Source organism: Pseudopipra pipra, chromosome W (genome assembly GCF_036250125.1).
Source record: "Pseudopipra pipra isolate bDixPip1 chromosome W, bDixPip1.hap1, whole genome shotgun sequence".
NCBI classification, from domain to species: Eukaryota; Metazoa; Chordata; class Aves; order Passeriformes; family Pipridae; genus Pseudopipra; species Pseudopipra pipra.
The window spans coordinates 4537319-4554277 of NC_087580.1; the positions used below are offsets into that span (position 1 = coordinate 4537319).

A 16959-nucleotide genomic window follows, 5' to 3' on the forward strand; every position below is an offset into this window, starting at 1 on the left:
ACTGCAGTTCCAGGGCCCTCCAAAGCCAGCTCCAAGCAGGCTCTCATGCTCCGGGCTGCTCGGGAGCAAACCCGACAGAGGCAGAGAGAGCAGAGAAGATCAACACGGCGGGGCTGTGATTGCCACAGCCAGTTTGGGCAGCACACAGACTACCGCCCTTCAGAGAAGAAGAGGAGGGTTTCCACGCCCCAGAGATTCACGTCAGACAAGCATTCAGGGCACTCTGGCAATGATGGCGTTGGATTATGGCCCTGGCTCAAGCAGAACGGAAGACTAGCACTGCGTTTATTAGCCAAGGCATCCTTGTTTTCGACACACCTTCTCAGACCTGAGTGAATGATTTATCTAAGATGATAGTTACAATAATACAGAAATATCATTAGAAATATAGAAATATATATAGAAATATAGAATATATATAGAGAGAAATATATATAGAAATATAGAATATATATCTAGAAATATATATAGAAATATAGAAATATATACAGAAATATAATATAGAAATATAGAAATATATGTAGAAATATAGAATATATATATAGAAATATATATAGAAATATAGAAATATATATAGAAATATAATACAGAAGTAATATAGAAATATAATCTAGAAATATAGAGAGAAGTAATACTTTATAATACATTATTACATGTTATATATATTCAGCAATAGGTAGTAATGTTATAAGAAATATTATTAAAATAATAAAATAAGAAATACTAAAATACTGTAATCAGAATTATTTATTCCACGTTGTAGACAATTATAGCTACAAACATCTCAGCCTCGGCCATATCAATCAACAGAACTGGTCTACTCTGGCCTCAAATTGGGAGGCCTGGAGACACAGCATCTCTAACGCTGCTGTTTCCTTTGAGAACGCACGCAGAATCACTCTCGAGGAGAAAAGACAAGGCAGAAAGAATCATGTCTTGCAGAATATACCACCTAGGGAGTCTTTCTGCTGTGCCTTTTGCAATCGGATATGTCTATCTCGCATTGGCCTCCTAAGCCACCAGCGTGCTTGTAACAAATGTGGATAGAGCCTTCTGAAATCTTCGTTCGAGAAGCCCAGCCACGATGATGTGTTTAAGACGGGTGTTCCATAATTTAGTGTTCTCACTGAAACCATGCAAATCGTGCGCCACTCGCTCACTTCCCACTCCTCCTTTCCTTCCCACTCCCCCTCCATCCTGAGGCAGGCTGGACGGGAGAATTGGAGGCACAAAAGGTAAAGATCGCAGGCTGAGATAAGAACAACTTACTGGAAACGGCAATGAAATAACAAAACAGTACAGCAACAGAACAGTAACAGAAACAATACTAATAACAGAGTGTACAAGGGAGGCAAATGACTCACACGTGATTGCTCACCAGTTGGTGCCCAACTTTGCCACCACGCACACAACCTGGAAGAGACCCCTTCCCCCATCCTTGACAAAATGAGGAATAACCTCTATGTCCTGGCTGTGCCCCCTCCTGGATACTGCCCAAATTAACACTGTCCTGACCAGAAGCAGGACAATCACCTTCAGGATGTGCAGCACAGCTTTCGGGTCTGCACCGGAGGCACTGGATCCCTCCATGCCAGGGAGGGGAGACATCAGAGATGAGCAGACTTTGGAAATCCCTCACCTCTCACTCCGGCCCATTTTTTCTCATTTTATGGGATGGAAGAATACATACCCAACTCCTCCCAGTGTCCTTCTCACTGGAAATCCCCTGAGCTTTGATTCCTTTGCTGACATGCTGCTTCCTCTGGGAAAAGCAGCCAGAAAAACCAAGGCCATTGCTTTGAGGGAAGGGCTTTCTTAGAACACTTTTCCTGAAGTGCACCCAGGAAGGCTGGGCTGCAGCAGCACATGGCCCCCATGGCTTTGCTACATCTCATCCAGAACACCTGGAAGCCCTTCTCTCACCATCCAGCCGCTCCCCTGCCCTGTCTTCCCCACCCCACAGGGATGCTGCCGAGGAGTTAACAAACTTCACAGTTCAATCCTGATATCCCACTGCTGACTGGGATGGGGTGAGACCAGGGGCACTTTTCGCCCCCATCAGCACCAGCTCTTGGGACAGCCAGGCTCTCTCCTGACATGTGGGCTCATCTCTGCAGCTTTGCTGTCCTCCACAGGGCGTTGGCTGAAAAAAATCATCTTCTAGAAAAGATATATGACACCAGCCCAGGGGTCAGCAGCACCACATGAGAGCTTGGCAAGATGCCCTGAGGACAGCCAGGCCAGGCAGAGAGAGGTGGAAGGACCACAGGGGCTCTCTGAAGCAGCCACATTGTACAACAGAGACAATGAGGCTAAATAAACACTGGGCTGAAAGATGATAGTGCTCTTACAAGGGAAATTTACAGCTGCTGTACAGGCCTGGGGCTCTTGCTGGAAAGCTTCAGTCTCTGGGCTCCCGGTGCCCAAAGGCATTGCAGATAACTCCTTCTCAAGCAATGGCAGGGAGCAGGGTGGAGAAGTCAAGGATGAGGCAGATCAGAAAGACTGGGGCAGCACAAAGAGATCTACAAGGGAGAGAGACAGCATCTGAAAGGCACTCCTTGCTGACCTAGGAGCTGGTGCCGTGGGCTCTACAACTGCTGCCTGCAGTCAGCTCGGAAGCTCTGGCAGTTTTAACAGGAGGTTTGTCTGCAAACAAGATGCAGAGACGTTACGATGATGGATGCGGGTATATTCCTGACCTAGGCTCTCCAGAGGGAGATTCGCTGTCTCCTCATGGGCCATAGAGGCTTTTAATATGGCATGAACTTCACTTGGTCTCCCCAAGCTCATGTCCAACCTGTTCCATGGCCTCTGACTGCGATCTGCTGTCCACCTAGCTTCATCCCCCCTCACAACCCTGGGGACTCCTTGGAGATGAAGGGCTGCTGTGCCAGCACCTACTGCTCCAGGAAGGGAGTGCAAGGGGAAGATGCTACACTCGCAGGGGCAAAGAAGGTTCATTTTGCCATGGGATCCCAGGAGGTCACCATGCACATTGTCAATGGGGTCTGAAAAAAGAAAACTTACAGATGTTGAGGCAGCTGAGCTCATCAAGCACATGTAGAAAAGCTCCTGATTTCAGTATGGCTGGCTCTTTTGAAATGCCCCAGGAAGGAAGATTTGGTCTCAGGCATCATCAGCCCCATTGGCCAGTCTAGACAGAACTGCCTGGACTTGAATCAGAAGTTGGTGGATAAGAGATTTAGCTTCATTTAGCTAGAAATGGGATATCTCTCTCCAGTGAGCCAGCTGCTTGCCATTCCGTTAGTCCCTGACCACAAGCAGCACTGAATCTGTGATCTCTCCCCCTCCAGTTTCTCAGAGTCCCTGGGTAACCCTGAAAGCACTGCTTCAGTATTAGCTTCTGCAAGAGGCCTTCCAAAAAGCAGCTAGGGGATTAGGTGAGGGGAAGAACCAGAAAATCGCACACATTCTTCCCTGGATTCGTGAAAGACAATAAGAAAGAAATACAAGACCCCCAAAAGCAAGTCCACTTGATGGGAGCGGCAGGGGAGCATCTCTGGTTCAGTAGTGATACGACCCACTCAACTGCAGCTTGCAGACAAGAATCCTGAAACATTCCAGTAGCCAAGATTGCCACCTGATCCCAAGGTCCCCTGTCCTCTGCCCCATGCATTTCCACGGGACCAAAGCCCCTCTGCACAGCAAAAGGAAAGTATGGGAATGTACACACATGGTAACTTGCTCCTGGCCTTTTCAGCCTATGGAGGAAGACAACTTCCCTCATTAGAAAATGGAGCAGGTCTGAGCTGGACTTTCTCAAAACACTCTAAAGCCAGAGGCAGGTTTCTCCCACAAGCGACAGCAAAGCCCTCCTCCTGCCCATGTTGTTTGGCAAATGGCACAAGAACCAGGAGAATCCCAGAGAGATTCACACCTTCAGAGACACCAGTGAGTGCAGCCCCTCCTGACATCATCTGGGCAGAAGCCTCCAGCCCTTGGGATGACTTTGCCTCCTAACAGAGGTGCCAGAGCATCTGATCTGGATTTACCAGGCCTGCCTTAGTACCATGCCACAATAATTGTTGCAGCATCCCAGCCTTTCCTTGCTCGAGCCAGTCTGTTTATAGGTTGTTTGGATCTCCACCTCCCCATTGCAGGGGGATTGAACACCACTGATCACATCCACTTCTACCTCTGACCTGAAGGGAGAGGAAGATTTCCCCGTTTGCTGTGGTGGCAAGTGGCGCCTCTCTGCAAGAGATTTCATCTCCTGCTCGGGGCCCCTCTGCACTGGCCAGGCTCACTCCATGCTGCTGGACCTCTCCCAGCCCCTCTAAGCAGGGCTCCGGTCAAGTCTTCGTAACAACTCCCCATTCCTCAGAATAGCTTGGCACTCCTGTAGCAGTTTGGGTGGGGAATGCCAAACTCACACCAACGAATGGCTCTGTCCAATCGCCTGAGGAGTAGCAGGTACCACCCAGTGCGGAGGTCAGCGCTTGAATAAAGACCTCCACAACTTTTCTGGGTGCAGCTGGTAAGGCGATTTTGTTATAAAAGTAGCGGGGCAACTGAACTGCTTAAAGGGAGGAACAAAAGGGCACAAAAAGCACTGCGCAAAATGGCTCCAGCCTTAAATAACGTGGGTAAGGAAGGCACTGGAACAGAAGATGGGGTTTAGGCGGAGCATGCAAATTACAACCAATCATAGGAGATAGGGGCTGAACATAACCCTATACGGTACTGCGTCAAGTATCAACCAATGAAAGGACAGAACATACGCACAGTACAATACAATACAACAACTTATATGCAAAATCTACAATTTCCTTATTCATTACACATTTTTAGACTGCCACAACCCAGCCTGCCCCATGCAGAGCCCTGGGGGTGGCTCCTGCTACACCCAATGCCAGAAGAACACCACAGGAGACCCTGGGGAGGGAAGAAGGGAAGGAAAGAAGGAAATCTCAGTGCTATGGATCTGGAGTAGCTGGGGGAACTCCAGTGCCTCCCAAGACGCCCTGTCAGACACGTGAGGAACTGCAGAGTCGAGAGCTCTCCCCACGCACCCCTACGGCCCGCTCCGAAATAAATACCGTTGACTGCCCATGGAAGGTCCCCTTCAGAGTAGCGACACGATCCCCGTAGCCCCTTGCTCTGGATTCCCCCGCCCATTCCTGGCCTCACCCCTTTGTGCCCAGAGCCCACTAGCTTTGAGCTACAGGGAGCAGAGGGGCTCTGTTGCCACCCTGTCAGGCGGCGTCAGCTGTAGAACAGCTCCAGTGGCCAAGTGCAGGGCTGAGCTCTCCATGGGACTGTGTCTGGCTTCAGGCAGTTTTCTGACAGGGAATGGGTCTATTCTAGCCCAAAGGGAGCAATCAGGATCCAACATCTGCTTTGTTTAAGGCTATCAGGAGCCTTCTTGGTCGCTTATCCTTTGGTTTTTGTCCAAATCTTGAAGTGGTTTTGATGAGGTACAAAAAGGAGGTGCAGAAAGCATGCCTTCCTCCCCCATAGACACGGTTTCCCCTCAGATCAGGGGGATCAGACCAAACCTCTGGTGGGAGCTGTTTTATTAAGCTTGTCAGACCTTGAACATCAGGGGAGCTGTGTACAGCTCGTGGCAGCAGGTGCTGGGGCCTTGGCCAGTGTCACCTGGAAGGGGAAAGGAGGAAAGGGGACCAGCACGCATCCCTGCTGCCCTGCATATCCCCTGAGCCAAGGGACACTTATGGACAGTTGTTCTGCACCTCCCCCTGTCCCCTTTTGGTCAGGGCTATCACCTGACACTGCGGTGACAGACGGGTTCATCAGGATATCCTTGGCAGAATGATGACGGCACTGAGTCATAGTGTAGTGGTTTGGACTTTGTTTTCCCCCAGAGGCTAAAGAAAAGTGGTAGACCCGAAGGGGTGGAAACCCTTGGAAATTTTGAAGTTCTGCCCAATGGGCGCTCCTGCAAAAATGTAAACATACCACAACCAGACCGGAAGAGATGAGTTGTAGTTTGGGTTGTTGTAGGAGAGGTGGCCATGTTGTGAGCCACGAGGAAGGGGTTCTGAGCCCCTTGGGCCCTCTGGGGCCTCCCAGCCCTTGGCTGGGGGGCTGCAGGGACCTGGAACAGCATAAAGCTGGGCTAGGTGCATGTAGTTATGCCGGGAGATGTTTTCTCCATGGACGCAGAGCAGCAGCCGACGCTGACCAGAGAAACAGTGGCAGAGAGCCAGAGATAAGGACCTGAACCAGAGGAGCAGCAGAAACAACATGCAGCACCGCAGAGAAGACTCCTGGAAAGGGAGGAGAAAGAGAGCCAGCAGCTGAGACACAGAGTTTGGGGTAAGACTGTACCAGATTCCCCAAAACTCCCTTGGAGACCCTCTTGGAGAAGAGGGACATAGACTCCTATTAAGGAGAAAAGTTTTAGACATGCAGCACCGGAGAGAGAGGAGCTGAGAAGCTCAAAAGACGTCTCGGAGCTGGACTGGGACGGCCAGATGGAATGCAGGGGGAGTTGACCTTGGCTCCCCCCTTGCACTGCTGCCACGGTGGCAGCCTGAGAGACAGGGCACAGAGGCCCTGCAAGAGATACCAGACCGTCACGAAGACCCCCCTGTGTCTCGTGATATGACGTGGTGATACGACCTTGTCTGGGGTTACGAAGCCCACGGAAGACCCCTTTGCCTGTGTCAAGGGGGCCGAGGGAGAGTTTGGATACCTCCCATGTGAGTGCTGGCAGAAAGCCAGCAATCAGCTGTTGCATGTGGAGAAGACAGACAGACTGCTGCCTCAGAAGATGCTGCTGCTTAAGGACTGGAAGGGATCTGTCCTTCTTTCCCTCCTGGACTTTTATTTGGAGGGGAGAAGAGATCTGGTCCATTGTAAATACTATATGTCATGGTAGAGATAGCTGTGATCCTGTGTATAATGTGATATGGTATTTATTTGTATAGTCATTGTAATATATTCCCTTTCCCCCACTTAGAGTCTGGCGTGTTCTGTCTGAAAAAACCCATCTCACATTGGATTGAGATGTGGGAGGGGGGATGGAGGTAGGGAATTGGATTTTGGGATTATCTCAAACCATGACACCCACACAAAAGAACCAACCAGCAGATCCACATTCCAAGCTGAAGACCCTCCAAAGGCTGTGGGGGGGTGTGGGGTTTTTTAACTCTCTCCTCAGAAAGGGGAGGCACTGCCTGGAGGATGCCACTTGTCCCTGCATGGTCCCAGTTGCTCCCAGTATGATCCCACTATGACTCCAGTCACCACCAATGATCCCAGTAAATTCCAGACACTTCCAGTGGATTCAATGAATCCAGTTTGATCCCAGTCATCCCCAGTATGGTTGCAGCCCCTCTCCCATACTCCCAGTATTATTGCAGTCATTCCCAGTCTGGTCCAAGTATGAGCCCAGCAGGGGCCCAGCTGCTCCCACTCTGATCCCAGCTGCCCCCAGTGTGGTTGTTCCAGGATGGATCAGGAATGGGGACCCCTCTGTGTCCCCCCCTTGTGTCACCCTGTTCTGGAGGAGCTTTGGGGGGACATCTGCACCCCCACACGGCATCCAACACATCCCAAAGTGTGCTGGGACCCCCTTAAACCACCCCACAGCCCCCAAGGAACCTCCAAACCCACTCAGAGCCCATCCAGAACTCCACTTAACCCTTTTTTTGGGGGGACTTTCATGGGCTCTGGTGTTACTGGGAGCCTCCCCCGTTACAGGCGAGGAGCTCTCGGGTGAGAGGGAGTGTTGGGAAGGGGGGGTCAGTGAGTCAGAGGGATAAAAGGGGTGGTGGGACCCCAAAGTAAGTGGGAGGAGAGTGGGACCCTCAAAAGTGGAGGGGGAGGGAGGCTGAGGATTGGGGGATGATGGGAAAGGGGTGGGAGAGGTCAGAAGAGTGGGGAAAAGGGGAGGGTGGGACCCCCAAAGTGAGCAGGAGGGGGCTGGGGATTGGGGGAATGATGTGTAAGGGGTGGGAGAGGGGGAAAAAGTGGGGGCTGAGACCACAAAACTGATCTTGGGGTGGCTGGGGATTGAGGGGACCATGGAAAAGTGGGAGGAACAGGAAGAGGGGTGGAAAAGAGGGGGTGGTCTGGAGGGATGGACGGTCCCATGGGGGTCTTTGGGCACTGGGGGTTGGGAAATGGGGGTGGTCCCCCTGAGCTCCCAACTTCCTCTGGAGTGCTGCGGGCTGCTGGATCCAATCTCAGCCTTGCATTGTGCCAACAGTTGAAATTTAGAGCAATTCTAGAGGGGTGACTGAACCACGTTTATCCCCCAGGCTTTAACGATGGCAAATCAGATCTATTGATAGAAAATGAATTATTTATTTTTGTAAATGATGACACAAAAGGTTTTAGTCAGAATTATTTAGTGAACAGTAGAAACACTAAAACTACCAGTAGTGCAGGATAAGGTAGGACAGGGCACTACACTAAAGCAATTGTTGAAGCAATTCTACTAAAGCTGGCAAACAAGCAATAATTCTTAATTAGAGATGGATGGAACTCCCCCAGACCAGTGCTCGTGGGGAGATCTCTGCTCTCAACCTCCAGCAGTGACCTTGGGGGGTCCCCGGCCAAGGCAGGAATCTCCACACACCCCCAAGAAGGGTTCTGTTGGAAGAACCTGCCCCTGGGAAAGGGGACTGGCCCTTTCTGGTAGAAACCCAGGGACTGACAGTCCTTGGACTCCAGGGGTTCCCTCACCATCAGGGGCTTCATTTGGGGTCAAACCAGTCTGGGTTCCAACATCTCCTGCCTTGTCCTGGCCCCCTCTCAGCTCAGCACTGACCCCTTTGCAAATGGGGCATTGTCTTGGGGCCATTGCAGGGGGGATGTCCTGCCCCAGTGTCCCAGTGTTCCTTTAATTCCCAGAGGCCCTGCAGTGTCCCAGTGGCCCCTTGATTCCATGACCTTCTGAAACACCTCAGGCTTCCTTTGGTTCCATGAGGCCCCCCTGTCACAAAGGCCCCTGGATTCCATGAATTCCGCAGTGTCACAAGGTTCCTTTTTTTCCATAGGGCCCTGCAGTGTCCCAATTGTGCCTTGACTCCAGGAGTATCCAAATTCTCCCAGGGTTCCTTTGGTTTCAGGAGGTCCCGCAGTGTCCCAGCGGCCCCTTCATTCCAGGCAGGCCCAGGGAGACGAAGGCAAAGACGGAGCCCCGACCCCCGTCAGCATCTTGGGGGGCGGGGGGGCAGGACCCGGGAAACGGCGGCGGCTGCTGGGAAGGGACTGGGATGGACTGGGATGGACTGGGATGGACTGGGATGGGCGGGGATGGACTGGGACAGACTGGGACACCAGGATACACCGGGACCAGGACTGGGACCCAGCAGGACCCCCCGGGAGCAGGATCTGAGCACACTGGGACCCTCCAGGACCAGAACTGGGGCAACAGGGATCATACTGGGAGCAACTGGGACCACACTGAGGGCTACTGGGAGCAACTGGAGGCCACCTAGGATATAGTGGGAGTGCCTTGGAGTCACTGGGATCATACTAGTGCAAACTGGAATGTTACTGGGGCATCTGGGAGTGACTGGGAAGGACTATGAGCATGCTGAGGGCTCTACTGGGATATACTGGGAGTGTCTGCAACCATGGTGGGGGTAACTGGGACCATACTGGGAGTGACTGGGACTACATGAAGGGGAATTAGGACCAGGCTGGGGGCAACTGGAAGGAACTGTGAGTGACTGGATCTACAAGAGAAGCAACTGGGATTGAGTGGGACTGTCAGGAGGGAAGACTGGGATCATACTTGGAGTGACAGGATCTGTGCTAGGGGCAACTGGGAGCAACTGGGACCATGCTGGGGACAACTGGGATCATAATGGGATCACGGTGGGAGAAGCTTGGCCCATGCTGGGAGCATCTGAGACCACACTGAGGGTGACTGAGGTCATACTGGGATCATATCAAGAGTGAGTGGGATCATGCAGGAGGTGATTGGGATCATACTGGGAGCAACTGGGAGTGCAATGGGGATGACTGGAAGTGGCTGTGAGCAACTGGGATCATGCTGGAAGCTTCTGGGGGCAACTGGGAATGAGTGGGACCACATGGAGGAAACTGGGAGCAACTGGGAGAGACCAGGAGTGACTGGGATCATCCTGGGACTGACTGGGTGCTGAATCCGAAAAATCGGTCCGAGAAACTGCTCAGAGACTTTTTTATCTTTAAGCAGCAAGGTATTTGTTTATTCAATGTTGGGAGCAAGCCAGCTCGCGCTGGACAAACTTGCTCCAAGGCTTCACACAAAATCAGCATTTTTATACAATCTTCAGCTGTGATTAAATGCATATTCAAGTGATTCCAACCTCTATCTCTGCATATTAATAACAGGCGGAGTATAGGTGGAGCTCTGGCGGGGCTTGGGGCGGTGCTTCTCTTGGCCCTCAATCCTGAGGGGACTTCCACTCTTCCTCCATGGCTCTGGGGGCTTCAACTCATCTTCCTCAGCTTGACCTTCCTTCTCTTCCATTCTTCTTGACCCGCTCCCTGAAGCTTGGAAAAAGCCCTGGCTCCCAGCCTATTCCTCCTCTTCCAATGTCTCCCTGATCCTGCTGTCTCTCTAATTTATCCCCTCTAGGCCTAGGACATGTTCCTGTACTATTCTCTGAAGCTTTGCTCCAGTCAGTAGAACAGAACGAGCACAGATGGTCTTGGCTGTTGGGAGCTTGTTAGCAGGCCCAAATTTCTTAGTGAACTCTTTTGGGCCTGGCCTCCTGTTTCACCAGGGACACAGCCCGGGCCCGGGTGTTCCCATTCCCATTCCACGGGATTGCATTCCCATTCCAGGTGTTCCCATTCCCATTCCACGTGTTCCAATTCCCTTTCCAGGTGTTCCATCCCATTCTAGGTGTCCCCATTCCCATTCCTGGTGTCCCTCCTCCCATTCCTGGTCTTCCCATCCCACCTCTGTTTTCCCTATTCCCATCCCAGGTGTTCCCATTCCCATTCCTGCTGCCCCCATTCCCATTCCTAGTGTCCCCAGTCTGCTCCCAATGTCCCCATTCCCATTCCAGGTCTTCCCATTTCCATTCCTGCTGTTTCCATCCCATTGCTATTTTCCCCATCCCATTCCTGATGTCCCCATTCCCATTCCAGGCATTCTCATTCTCATTCCAGGTGTTCCCATTCCCATTCCAGGTGTTCCCATTCCCATTCCAGGTGTCCCCATTCCCATTCCCCCTGTCCCCATTCCCATTCCTGGTTCCCAGGGAGGAACTGCTGGATGCCGGAGCAGGAGCCAGAATTTGTTGCCCAAAGCAGGAGATTTTCACACCAAAATTAACCCTGGTGATGTCACCACTGTCCCCGTGATGTCACCGCTGTCCCTGTGATGTCACCAATGTTCCTTTGATGTCACCAATGTCCCCATGATGTCACCGCTGTCCATGTGATGTCATCGATGTCCCCATGATGTCACCACCGTCATTTCCCCTGCTGGTTTACCTTAAAACCAGCACACCAGGTCTGTGCCCAACGGGGGTCCCTGTGGATCATCCAACGCGGGTCCTCCCATGGCTGATGGAGTTGGAGCAGCGGCCGAAGCTCTTCCCGCAGTCGGGGCACTCGGGGCTTCTCTTACCGGTGGGTCCGTTGGTGGGAGGTCAAGGAAGAGCTCTGTGTGAAGCTCTTCCCACACTCCCCACAGTGGAAGGGCCTCTCCCTGATGTGGAGGCGACGGTGGGTGTAGAGGGTGGAGCTGTCCCACATTCCCTACACGTGTAGGGCTGTTCCCCAGTGTGGATGTGCTGGTGGCTGAGCAGCTTGGTGCTTGTGCTGAAGCTCTTCCCACATTCCAAGCACCTGTAAGGCCATTCCCTGGTGTGGATGCAACGGTGTTTGCAAAGGCTGGAGCTGTCCCTGAAGCTCTTCCCACACTCCGCACACGTGTAGGGCCTTTCCCACTGTGGATCATCTGGTGTCGGAGCAGGTTGGAGCTCTGATTGAAGCTCTTCCCACATTCCTCACACAAGTAGGGCCTTTCCCCACTGTGGATCATCTGGTGTCGGAGCAGGTGGGAGATCTGAGTGAAGCTCTTCCCACATTCCTCACACATGTAGGGCCTTTCCCCACTGTGGATCATCTGGTGTCGGAGCAGGTCGGAGCTCTGCCTGAAGCTCTTCCCACATTCCTCACACATGTAGGGCCTTTCCCCACTGTGGATCATCTGGTGTCGGAGCAGGTGGGAGCTCTGATTGAAGTTCTTCCCACATTCCTCACACATGTAGGGTGTTTCCCCACTGTGGATCACCTGGTGTCGGAGCAGGTGGTGGATCTGAGTGAAGCTCTTCCCACACTCCGCACACGTGTAGGGCCTTTCCCCACTGTGGATCATCTGGTGTCGGAGCAGGGTGGAGCTCTGCCTGAAGCTCTTCCCACACTCCCCACATGTGTAGGGCTGTTCCCCACTGTGGATGCGACGGTGGTTGCGGAAGGTGGAGCTCTGCCTGAAGTTCTTCCCACACTCCCCACAGGTGTAGGGCTGTTCCCCACTGTGGATGAGACGGTGGTTGCGGAGGGTGGAGCTCTGCCTGAAACTTTTCCCACACTCCCCACACGTGTAGTGCCGTTCCCCACTGTGGATGTGCTGGTGCCTCAGGAGGTGGGTTCTCTTGCTGAAGCTCTTCCCACAATCCAAACACCTGAAGGGCTTTTCCCTGCTGGGAGGCTGTTCAGGGACCACCAGCTCGCAGTTCCGCCTCAAGCTCCGGCCGCCTTCCCGGCACACGCTGGCTCTTTCCTCCTCACAGCCCCCTGGGCTGGCTTTGCAGCCCCTCCTGCGGGGGCATCTCCGGCCCTTTTCCTCCCCGCTGCCTTCCTGCGCCGGGGAGCCCTTCAAAACGGCCTCTCCCACCAGGCTCTGCCGCCGGGATTTGTCCTCCGCGCTCTCCGGCCTCACCTCGGGGCCTGGGGCAGGAAGCAACAAGGACAGGTAGGGGATTTGCCTCCGGCCCACAGGGAAGCCCAAGGATATCCCCCCAACTCCGGCCCCGGCAGGACGGCCACAAAAGACAAAAGACCGACCCAAAGGGGCACTGACTTCCTCCTCTCCTGCCTGGGGGGCCCGCAGCATCTTCCTCTTCCTCGCAGCCTCCTCCATCATCCAACCAAGCTTTGGGAAGCAGAAATCCTGCTGGGGGGGAAAACAAGGGGTGAGCGCGTTGCCTTGGGGGTTCCTCCTGCCCAAGTCCAGCTCTAGGACTCACCGGGCATCTTGTGTCCATAAAAACCCCCAAACCAGCAACATGAAGCCCAAAAACCTCTCCCAGGAGTTCCCTGCTCTGAGGTTTGGGGAGTCCCCCCTGTCTGGCCTGATGGCACTTCTGCCTGCATTGGGGGTCCCCCTTCTCTGGGCTGCCGGGAATCCTGCGGCTCCGGGGGGTTCCCACTCGCCGGGGTCCCCTTTAGTGTTGCCAGGGGGGTCCCAGGGCTCACTTCTCCCCACTCTGCCTCCCGGGCCCGGCCGGCCCTCCTCTCTCGCCTCCCACCCTCGCAAACCTCTTGGCGCTCTCGGCTCCCACCCCGCCTCAAGGCCCCCCCTCCTCTCCACACTCCAAGGCCTTCCCCCTCTCCGGGACCCCAGCTTAAGGGGCCCAGTGCTCCCTCTCTGCTCCCCCCCTCCAGCATTCCGGGGGTCCCCCAGCTCCGGGATCGCCCCTCTCCGCTCTCCCCCCTCCGCGGCTACCGGGGTTCCCCCCCGGCTCTCACGGGGGCCCCCAAACCACTCTCTCCCCCCCCGCCATTGCCGAGCCACCGCCAGGACCTTTTGGCTGCTCTTCTTTGTGCTCCCACTCAGCTCCTCCCTCGGCTGGGCCACCGCTTTTGGCGGGTTTCCTCCTCCGGGATCCACCCCCTGCAGCCCTTCCCCCCCTGGCCCAGCCCCTTTGGGCCCCCCTTGGGCCCCCCTTGGGCCCCCCTTGAGCCCCCCTTGGGCCCCCCTTGCCCAATAAGTCTGATTATACAGACAAGCAATTTGGTTTTAACCCACAAAACCCAAATGTAGAACCCAGCACCCTGGGGCATCAACAAAGTGCTGTTCCTTGGGCCCCCCCCGAGTCCAAAGTAAAGGGAGAGGGGAAAAATACCTGCTGGTGGGAGAGCTGTTGCAGTCTGGTCAAAAGTGGGGATTGCAGTCCAGTTGAGGGGGGTGGTCTCAGGCTGCTTGAGAGCGGTGAGCTGCAGTCCTCCTCTGGATCCCACGAGTGGTAAAAAGGTTCCGAAACTCCAGGTTTATATATTCTCCAGTTCAGGCAGGAATACCCAGTCCTCCCCTCAGAGCGGGGAATTCCATAAAAGGATGCTTAGTTCTTCCCTCAGAGCAGGGAATTCCATAAAAGGCTATGAGGATGCTCAGTCCATAAAAGGCTATGAGGATGCTCAGTCCATAAAAGGCTATGAGGGTGCTCAGGACATCCCCCCCACCTCGCAGGCCTCTCCTGACAACAGTTCCTGGGAAAATGGCATGGAAGGCCATAGAATCCACAGTTTTGGGCTACACCCATCCAGTGAGGAATCGGTCCCAGCTGTTCTAACTAGGACACTGTGTCCCTCATCGCTGCCGTCATCATCATCATCGGCCTCGTGGGAGTCGGTGTCTGGAAGCTCCGATCCGGTAACTCCCGGGATGGGGGTCAGGAAGGGGCACGGATCCGCCTGGCAGCATTCCGGGGATCCTGTGCTACGGGTGCTGATCCCACTTTCTTTCCATAGGGAAGAGGGAGGGGAATGGATACGACCCCGCGCCCACCAGTGAGTCCCAGCAGCGTGTGTGGATCCAGATCCTCTGGGCAGGGATCCCAGGATGGATGCCGGGATTCCAGAGGGGAATGGGGACCTAATGGCTGGAGCGGGATTGGAAGGGGATTCCAGCTCAGGGCAGGATTCCAGAGTGGGCTCAGGTGGAATTGTGGACTGGGATCAGGGCTGGATTCTGGAGTGGGATTGGCATGGGATGGATGGAGTGGGATTAGGGTGGGATAGACTGAGCAGGATCAGGTGGGAATCCAGCGCAGTTCCTACTTTCCCTGGGCTCCACAGCCGGCTCCATCCCCTGGGATGGGAACAGGGACATGGTGACTCCTTTCCCCGCTCTCATCCCAGCAGGAATCACAGCCTGAGCAATCCTGGAGCTGGATCCGCCCCTTCCCTCTCCCTGTGGAAAGGCAGTAGCTGCTGGCAGAGCTCATCCCGCTGCTCCCACCCACCCCGACCCCCCTGCGGCTCTTCCCGATGGATCAACTTGCTGCTTTTTCCCGTGTGAAACCCAGGACCACAATTATTCCTGAGGCTTTAATTTGGGTGTGAAAATCTCCTGCTTTGGGCAATAAATCCTGGCTCCCTCCTCCGGCATCCGGCAGTTCCTCTGTGGGAACCAGGAAGAGGAATGAGGACAGGGGGGACTGGGATGGGGACATTGGGGACAGGGATGGGGACACTGGGAGCAGGTTGGGGACAGCAGGAATGGGAATGGGAACTCCAGGAATGGGAATGGGGACACTGGGAGCAGGTTGGAGCCACCAGGAATGGGAATTGGGACACCGGGAATGGGAATGGGGACATGGGAGACCAGGATAGGGATAGTGGGCACAGGAACGGGGACACTGGGAGCAAGCTGGCACAGCAGGAAGTGGGAATGGGGACAGGGATGGAAACCCCAGGAATGGGAATGGGGACAGGGATTAGAAGGTGTCTCTCCAGGAGTTGGTTCAATACAAAGGTCGGTCCCTGGCTCGAGGCCACGGGAAGCCCCTTCTTTGGGAATGTCTGGGAACCAGGTGTCAGAGGTTTGAAAAGAGGTGTTGGAATTGTTTCCCAGTGTCCCCCCCATTCCCATCTGTGTCTCCCGGGATGGGGTGGGTTGGAGCAGAGCCGCAGGCGCTGGGCAGGGGCAGTGGGGGGAGGGCGGCTCTCGGGGACACCGCGGTGGCCGCGGGGAGGGCGGGGGGTCCTTTGTTCGGGGGCTTTTGGGGTTTGTCCGGGACCGGACAGAGCGGGAGCTGGTTTTGGCCACCTTGTTCTCTTTTCCTGAGAGGAAGTATTTTCCCCACGGGACACCTCGTGGAGAACGACCGAGAGAGAGAGAGAGAGAGAGAGAGAGAGAGAGGGAGAGAGAGAGAGAGAGAGCCCGACCCATCTGGGAGCGAGGTGTTCTGCTTTGGGGACTGCCCCTGGGAAAAGGGACTCCTTCACTGCTGGCTGCGAGCACACGGGGCTGCGAGAGCTTTGAACTGCCGGGACAGTTTCTCCCCCCCACCTGGGGAATTTGGGACTTTGTTTTGTTTCTTCTGAAAGTTTTTGGTTGCACCATTTGTTGTTTATTCAGATTTTGTTAATATAAAGCTGTTTCTTTTCCTTTTCCACACTTCCACCTGAAGTCTCTTAATTTCTAAGTTGTAATCTTCTTAAACTAAGACCCAGTACAACCAAAAATGCCGGGAAAAGGGGGATTGGGCATCCTCAGCCCCCCATCTCCCTCTTGTTTGGGGCAAGTCTGAGCTCCAGGACAATTTATCCTCTGTTTGAGGTTCCCCTGATCTGTGGGAGCCCTGGGTGGCCGGTTTTGGGTTGCCCTGAGCTTTGGGAGCCCTGGTTGGGCATTTTTGGGGGGCCCTGAGCTCCCCACTCCCCCGCAGCCCACAGACCCCCCGAACCCCCTAGCCCCGGGGCTGCCGCGGGGGCCCCCAACGGCCCTCAGCCAATCCCAAAGCGCCCACGCCGCCCGCGCCCAATCCCAGCGCGCCGCGCTGATGACTCATCAGTCGCCGGGAAGACGCCTCGAAAAAAGGGCCCCAACTGCGCCCTCAGCCAAGCCCAGCGCGCCCCAAACCCCCCAAAACGGCGCCGCCCGGCTGGTTTTGGGCTGTCAGCAGCTGTCCGGCGCTGGGCATGGAGCGTGTGCGGGGAGCTGGGGCCGTGCTGGCGGTGCTGGTGGTGCTGGGAGCCCCCCCGGCTGCGGGCGAGGAGCTGTCGGGT

At 54.5% G+C, this 16959-nt stretch overlaps 1 long non-coding RNA gene and 2 pseudogenes across 1 annotated transcript; 2 read left to right on the top strand and 1 right to left on the bottom strand.

Moving 5' to 3' along the window:
• Nucleotides 1-11279: 11279 nt before the first annotated feature.
• Nucleotides 11280-13087, bottom strand: LOC135404799 (zinc finger protein 551-like; annotated as a pseudogene).
• Nucleotides 13088-14264: 1177 nt separating this feature from the next.
• Nucleotides 14265-15328, top strand: LOC135404493 (uncharacterized). Its single transcript, XR_010425680.1, has 3 exons — nucleotides 14265-14599; nucleotides 14698-14736; nucleotides 15088-15328. It is a non-coding gene; the product is annotated as an uncharacterized LOC135404493 (long non-coding RNA).
• A 1327-nt stretch (nucleotides 15329-16655) lies between these two features.
• LOC135404800 (class II histocompatibility antigen, B-L beta chain-like) overlaps nucleotides 16656-16959 on the top strand; it is a 230248-nt pseudogene continuing 229944 nt past the window's right edge.